An 8,472-nucleotide genomic window follows, 5' to 3' on the forward strand; every position below is an offset into this window, starting at 1 on the left:
TTATAAGGATGCTCGAAGGAACTTAGTGAGAACCTCAATGGCATAAAAAAGATCCAGTCAGAAATGAAGGAAACATTATTTAAAATAGAGTACAATTTGCAGGGAAATAGCAGTAGAGTTCATGAAGCTGAGAGTCAAATTAAAAATGTGGAACTTAAGGAAGCAAAAAACAACCAGTCAGAACAACAAGAAGAAAACAGAATCCAAAACAATGAGGATAGTGTAAGTAGCCTCTGAGAAAACTTCAAGAGGCCCAACATTTGCATAATAGGGGTGCCAGAAGGATAAGAGAAAGAGTAAGACATTGAAAATCTATTTGAAAAAAATAATGAAAGGAAACTTCCCTAATTTGGTGAAGGAAATAGACATGCTAGTCCAGGAAGCACAGACAGTCCCAAACAAGATGGATACAAATAGACCCACTCCAAGACACATCAAAATTAATATGTCAAAAGTTTAAGATAAAGAGAGAAACTTAAAAGCAGCAAGAGAAAAGCAGTTAGTTACATACATCAGCGTTCTCTTAAGACTGTCAGTTGATTTCTCAGAAAAAAACTTTGCAGGCTATAACAGATGGGCAAGAAATATTCAAAATCATGAAGAATGGGGACCTACAGTCAAGATTTCTCTACCCAGCAAACCTAGCATTTAGAATAGAAGGGCAGATAAGGAGCTTCCCATAGAAGAAAAAACTAAAGGAGTTCATCATCACCAAACCATTATTATATGAAAAGCTAAAGGGATTTATTTTAGAAAAAGAAGATCAGAACTGTGAACAATAAAATGGCAAAAAATACAAATCTCTATCAACAGTTAAATCTAAAAAACAAGCTAAGTAAGCCCAAAGAACAGAGCAAGAATCATGGATAGAGAGAGCATTTTGATGGTTTCCAGATGGGAGTGGGCTGTGGGGGAATGGAGGAAGAGGCGAGGGATTGATAAGTACAATAGGTAGTTACAGAAAAGTTGTGGGGATGTAAAAGACAGTATAGGAAATGGAGTATCCAAAAAACTTATACTCATGATCAATGAACATGAACAATGGTGGAGATCCCACCATTGCCTGAGGGAGTGGGGCCTGCTGGATGTAGGGGCAGCAAAGGGAAAACAATCAGTACAATTATAATAGCATAATCAATAAAATATAATTAAAAACAAACAAACAACCAAACAAAAAAAAAGAAAATGCTAGAGAAGCAGCAAATCACTCTCTGATTGTTCCCTGACCTTACAGAGATTTCTATTATAGCAAATGTTCAGGAAAATTCACTAAAGGATCTTGTTACAAATGTTGGGACTCTTAAGTGAAATGGTTGGGGTGTTCAGAAATGCACTTACATTAGTTATTTTATTTATTTATTTATTGAAGATTTTATTTATTTATTTTTAGAGAGGGAAAGGGAGGGAGAAAGAAAGGGAAACATCAATGAGTGGTTGCCTCTTGAGCGCCCCCTACTGGGGACCCAGCCAGCAACACAGGCATGTGCCCTGCCTGGGAATTGAACCAGTGACCCTTTGGTCCTCAGGTTGGCACTCAGTCCACTGAGCCACACCACTCAGGGCTCTACATTAGTTATTTTAAACCTTAGTTTCATACATAGAGAAATTACTGTAATTTTAAATAAAATCACAAGCTGCTAAGAACAAGTTATTTTTTATTACAATATCTGATGTTTTATTTTGGATTTATCAAAAGTAAAAAACAAAAACAGATTTATTGTTATATAATTTATATACAATATAACTCATCCAATTGAAGTATATGATTTAATGATTTTTCATTTGTTTTTTTCTTTATTATTTTGATAATTTGTTCACAAAATTGAGGAATCATCAATAAAATATAAATCTGGAACATTTTTGTGATCACATTCTCCATTCTCCCTACTACCCATTCCTAGACAAACACTGATCTATATTTTCTGTTTCAATTGATTTCCAACCATTCTCAACAAATAAAAGGATACAATATGTGATCTTTTTGTGACTAGCTTCTTTATTTAGCACATTTTCAAGTTTCAAACATTTATGGTGTGTGTCAAGACTCCATCCCTTTTTACTGTTCAATGTTTTATTATATCGATATACCTGCCACATTATATTTATTCATTCATCAGTTGATGGACATTCGAGTTGTTTCCACTTTTTGACTATTGTGAATAATGCTTTTGTGGACATTTATGTACAGAAATTTGTAAGGATTTATGTTCTCATTGCTCTTTGGGTTATACCTAGCAGTGGAACTACTGTACTGTATGGTAACTTAATGTTTAACATATTGAGAAATGGCCAGTTTTCTAAAGTGGCCACAACATTTTACGTTCCACCCAGCAATGTATGAAAGGGTTAATTTCTCCACATCCTTGCCAACATATATTATTGGCTTTATTGATTTTTAGCCATGCTAGTGGTGTGAAGTGGTAACTCACTGTGGTTTTGATATTCATTTCCTTAATAACTAATGAGATTGAAAATCTCTTCATGTGTCTATTGACAATTTGTATACCTTTGGGGTAATATATTCAAATAATTTTCCCAGTTTTTATTAGGCACTTGGTTTTTATTATCTAGTTGTTAGTATCCTTTATATATCCTGGATAAAGTTTCTTTATCACATATATGATTTGCAAATACATTCTTGCATGAAGTTCACTGGGTGGTCTTTTCATTTTATTGATGGTATCATTTGTAGAAAAAAAGTTTTTTCTCACTTTCTTAATCCTTCACCATGCTTCCAAATAAATTGCTTGCACTGAAATCCTTTTATTTGGTAATGCTTTTGGAGGAACTGATCATAGTATTTGACATTTAAAAATACTAATAGGTGGAATACAAGATGCAGAGGCTTTGCTAACCAAAAACTCAGAGGCAGAGAATACATGGAAGGAACGAAAGGACCTGATCCAGCATGGTTCGCAAGCAAAGGGCCACTCAGAGTGGAGAATTTGGGTTGAACTTCCTGTGAGAGAGCAGAAGGTTTAGGTCCACAAGATAGGAGCTGATGCCTGAGATTTGCTCTAGTCAGCCACACCCTTTCACAGACAACTGAACCCAAACCCCACCTGTGGGATTACAGGATCTGTGGATCAGCAAGGCCAGGCTTAGGAGTTTCCTGCTGTATACAGTTCCTCAGGGAAATGAAGAAAAAGCACAGATAAGGCCCTTTGCCAGATACTATGTTCAACATGGCTCCTCAGGCCCCAATCTACTAAAAACAACAGAGCAGAAAAAAAATAGAGACAGGAACAAGAAGGCACTATCTTAGCTGTTTAACATTCATTTCATATCCTCCAGGTTTGGGAATAATATAGCACCAGGTTTTATAAAATAGTTCATTTCAAATCTCATATATTGCTCTTCCCTTCTCTTACTCCATACTACCTCCTTCCTCCCTCTTCGTATTTTTGTTTTAAACTTTCTATTTTGCTATGATTTGTTTCTATTCCTCACTCTTACTATTGCTCCCCCTCCAGCCACTCAAAACCATTTGTTATTGTCATTATCATCTAACATGCCTTTTTCCCATTCTTAAAATACCCTTACTCTCTCCACCTTTATCAATCGTTGCTTGTAGTTTGTGGATAAGGAGGTTGTTGTTACAGTTCTTCAATTTTATTTCTAGACAGTCACTATCTTTATATTTCAAATCTCAAATTTCACCATTCCCCTCTCCTACTCCATTTAGCCTTCTTCCTGCCCTTTCCTCCTTTTTGTTTTGAATGTTAATTTTTTCCTGCCTTAGCCATGTTTTCATTTCACAGTCTTAATATTCCTTCTCCCTCTGTCCCCTCAGAAGAACTTCTCTTTCCTCTAAACATCTATTAATCTCTTCTTTCTTTTGTTTTTTCCTCTTATTCCCATCCCACATATATAAATTTCAGCTCATTGGTTGTTGATATTGCTGTGGGGGATCTTTTCCTACAATTAGGTCCATATTATTTGATACACACACACACACACACACACACATTCTTTAAACTGTGGTTTTGACCTAACACTATATGCTTCCTTTCTCTTACTCCATTCCACCTTCCCTCCTCCCTTTGTGATTTATGCAGTAAATTTTACTTTCTTTCCCTCTTTGCCTTGTCTTTATTTTCTACTTTTATTATTGCCCCTCCCTCTACCCTTGCAAAATCTCTTTCTTTCAGTTAATCATCTCATACTCATTTTTCCTTTCTTATGATAGTCATTCTCTTTATACTTTATTAATATTGGCTCATTTGCTGTTAATAGTGTAATTGGGCTGGGGGTTATTTTTAAGGCGTGGGCCTGTTTCCTGGGCTATTTGGCTATTTTCTGGCAACTCCTGTACAAAGTATACATTACATGGTGGGTGGAGTGACTCTCAGTCAGTCAGTTGGAAGGAAGAGCCCACCAAGGAATAATTCAAAAACAACCAAAAATGAACTACAACTAGAGATACCACATAAATAGCATAAAGAGCATCCCAAGAACACCAAGCTCAGGTGATCAAGGAGGCTGCAGCACTGAGTCTCACAGGTCTCCTACCATAGAGGATCACCACACGAAGTTAGATCAATCTTACATGGAGTCAAAACAGATCAATCTTACATGGAGAAACAAACAAGAACCACCACCTAAATTGGGAAGACATAGAAACAACCCCCAACCAACAGGAAATGAATAATTCCCAGAAAGACTGCTAAATTAAATTGAGGCAACAAAACTATTAAACATCAAGTTCAAAATAATTCTCATAAGGATGCTCACGGAGCTCTGTGAGAACTTCAGAGAACTCCAGGGAAGCTTCAAGGAACTTACTGTGAACTACACGAGCCTCAAAAAGGATATGAAAACTATCAATAAAAGCCAGGCAGAAATGAAAAATACAATATGTGATATGAAGAACAAAGTAGAAGAAATTAAAAATAGCTTAGATGATTCAAAGGATCAAACCAGTGAGCTGGGGGACAGGGTAGAAAAAAATTCCCAGACAGAACAACAAAATGAAAAAAGAAAAAAAGAATGAGGAGGGGCTAAGGGAGCTGCAGGACAATGTGAAACATAATATCTGTGTAATACTGTTACCAGAAAGAGAAGAAAAATAGCAAGGGATAGAAAACCTGTTTGAAAAGTAATGACAGAAAACTTCCCTAACTTGATGAGAGAAAAAGTCACACAAGTTTAGGAAACACAGAGGACCCCCATCAAGATGAACCCAAAGAGGCCCATTCCAAGACACATCATAATTATAACGGCAAAACTCAGAGACAAAGAGAGAATCTTAAAGGCAGCAAGGGAGAAAAATCTAGAAATAGACAAGGGAGCCTCAATAAGACTATCTGCTGATTACACAACAGAAACTCTACAAACCAGAAGGAAACCGCAAGAAATATTCCAAGTAATGAAGAGCAAAGGCCTTCAACCAAGACTGTTCTACTCAGCATGGCTCTCATTTAAAATGGAAGGCAAAACAAGGAGTTTCCCAGACAAAAGAAGGCTAAAAGAATACATCACCACCAAAATAGCATTGCAAGACATGCTAAAAGGACTGCTTTAAGAAGATGAAGGAAAAGAGTGAGAGAGAGAGGAACACAGGTACAAAGAGGAAAAATGACAATGAATAAATACTTATCAATAATAACTTTGCTTTTTTTCTTATTGAACTTTGTTTTAATGGGTCTCAAAATTCTGTGTTAGATTTTGGTCAAGCTGTTTACATTAAAAAGTACTGATTTTAAAAACTAATAACTTGAAAACTTTTACACACACACACACACAAAACAAATGGTCCACAAAATATTCTCCTTTCCTTCTGAAGGTTTTATGATGCATTGTAATCATTAACCAGTCCCTTACTATTAAACATATCTGGCCAAATGAGACAAACAGTTCTGGGACTGTTCTTCCACCACCGATTAAGCCTGGGGTAGCAGGTGTTGGGTATACTATTCATTTAGCCTCTGAGCTTTCTGGGAAGACTTGGTGATTTTGTCAGCTCCAGCTGCCTTCTTGTCCTCTGCTTTGATGACACCAATAGTAACTGTCTGTCTCATGTCACCAACAGCTAAGTGGCCCATAGGAGGATAGTCAGAGGAGCTCTCAACACACATGAACTTGCCAGGAACCATATCAATGATGACGGCATCACCAGATTTAAAAAAAAAAAAACAACAAACTTTGGACCATCTTCCAGCTTTTCCCAAGATCAATTTTCTTCTTCAGCTCAGCAAATTTTCAAGCAATATGAGATGTGAGACAATCCAAAACATGTGCATATGCAGCACTGATCTGGCCTGGATAGTTGAAGATAACAACTTGAGCTGTGAAGCCAGCTGCTTCCATTGGTGGGTCATTTTTGCTGTTACCAGCCACATTGCTACAATGAATATCTTTGACAGACACATCCCTGACATTAAAGCCTATATTGTCTCCAGGAAGAGCTTCATTCAAAGCTTCATAGAGCAGTTCAACAGACTTTTCTTCAGTTGTAACACTGACTGGAGCAAAGGTGACCATCATGCCATGTTTGAGAATACTGATCTCCATTTAATCCAGAGGGACAGTATCAATACCACCAATTTTGTAGACATCCTGAAGGAACAGACACAGGGGCATGTCAACTGGATGAGTTGGTGGTAAAATACAACCCAAATCTTCAAGCAGTGTGGTTCCACTGGCACTGCCATCTTTATGGGTGATTTTCCATCCCTTGAACCAAGGAATGTTAGTACTTAGCTCCAGCATGTTGTTTCCATTCCAACAAGAAATTGGCACAAATGTGTGTCAAGGTTGTAGCCAATTTTCTTAATGTAGGTGCTGACTTCTTAACACTTTCCTTATATCTCTTCTAGTTGTAGGGCACCTCAGTGGAATCCATTTTGTTAACATCAACAATCAGCTGTTGCACACCCAATGTGTAAGCCAGAAGGGCATGCTCATGGTCTGCCCATTCATGGAGATACCTGCTTTGAATTCACTAACACCAGCAGCAACAATCAGGAAAATACCATCAGCCTGAGATGTGCCTATAATCATGTTTTTGATAAAGTCTCTGTGTCCTGGGACATCATGATGGTCACATAATACTCAATGGTTTTGAATTTCCACAGGTATATATCAATGGTGATACCATGCTCACATTTAACTTTCAGTTTATTAAACACCCAGGCATACTTGAAGGAGCACTTCCCCATCTCAGCAGCCTTCTTCTCAAAATTTTCAATTTTTTTTTATTGTTGTTGATCCCACTACATTTGTAGATGAGATGGCCAGTAGTAGTACACTTGCTAAAATCTATAAGTTCAATAACCACAATGTTGATGTGAGTCTTTTCCTTTCCCATTTTGGCTTTGATTTAGCGGTGGTTTTCACAACACCTATGTTCTGGTAATAAACCAGTTATGAAAAGAGATCAATAATAACTTTAAATATAAATGGATTAAATATTCCAATCAAAAGACATATCAAAAGTAGCTGAATGAATAAGAAAACATGACCTGCATATATGCTATCTACAGGAGACCCACTGAAGAACAAAAGACCTATACAGACTAAAATTGAATGGTTGGAAAAATATTCCAAGATAATGGACAGGAAAATATGTCAGGGTAACAAAACTTATATCAGACAAAATAGATTTAAAAACAAAGGCCATAAAAAGAGACAGAGAAGGACACTTCATAATACTTAAGGGTAGAATCCATCAAGAAGATATAAACATTGTAAACATATCTGCACCTAACATAGGAGCACTCAAATGTATAAGGAAAATCTTGTAGGACTTCAAGAAAGATATAACAAAAACACACTTATAATAGGGGCTTTTTACACCCCACTATCAACAATGGATAGATCATTCAAGCAAAGAATCAACAAGGATATTGTGCCACCAAATGATACTCTATATCAAATGGACTTAACTGATATAGAACTTTTCATCCCAAAGAAGTAAAATATACATTCTTTTCAAATGCACATGGAAAATTTTCAAAGATAGACCACATGATAGGACACAAAACAAACCTCCACGGATTCAAAAAAATTGAAATTATATCAAACATTTTCTTGGGTCACAATGGATTGAAATTAGAAACCAACCTCAAGAAAAAAACTCAAAGACAGTCAAATTCATGTAGACTTAATAACACATTATTAGACAGTGAATGGGTTAACAATGAGATTGAGGAAGAAATAAAACAGTATCTGGAAACAAATAAAAATGAACATACAACAGACCAGAACCTATGGGACACAGTGAAAGCAATCCTGAGATTGAAGTTCATAGCAATACAGGTCTACTTAAAGATTGAAAATTTCAAATAAACAACCTAACCCTACAACTTAAAGAATTAGGGAAACAACAACAAACACAACCCAGAGTGAAACAAAGGAAGGAAATAATCAAGATTAGAGAAAAGTTAAATGACACAGAGACTAAAAGAACAATTCAAGTGATCAATAAATCCAAGTCAGTTCTTTGAAAAAATAAACAAAATCAACAAACCT

General features: G+C 36.3%; 1 pseudogene; it reads right to left on the reverse strand.

The window, feature by feature from the left end:
- Nucleotides 1-5,912: 5,912 nt before the first annotated feature.
- LOC123816569 lies at nt 5,913-7,309 on the reverse strand (annotated as a pseudogene).
- Between the last annotated feature and the right edge of the window lie 1,163 nt (nt 7,310-8,472).

Source organism: Phyllostomus hastatus, unplaced genomic scaffold, assembly GCF_019186645.2.
Source record: "Phyllostomus hastatus isolate PE091 unplaced genomic scaffold, TTU_PhHast_1.1 phas_contig_209, whole genome shotgun sequence".
NCBI classification, from domain to species: Eukaryota; Metazoa; Chordata; class Mammalia; order Chiroptera; family Phyllostomidae; genus Phyllostomus; species Phyllostomus hastatus.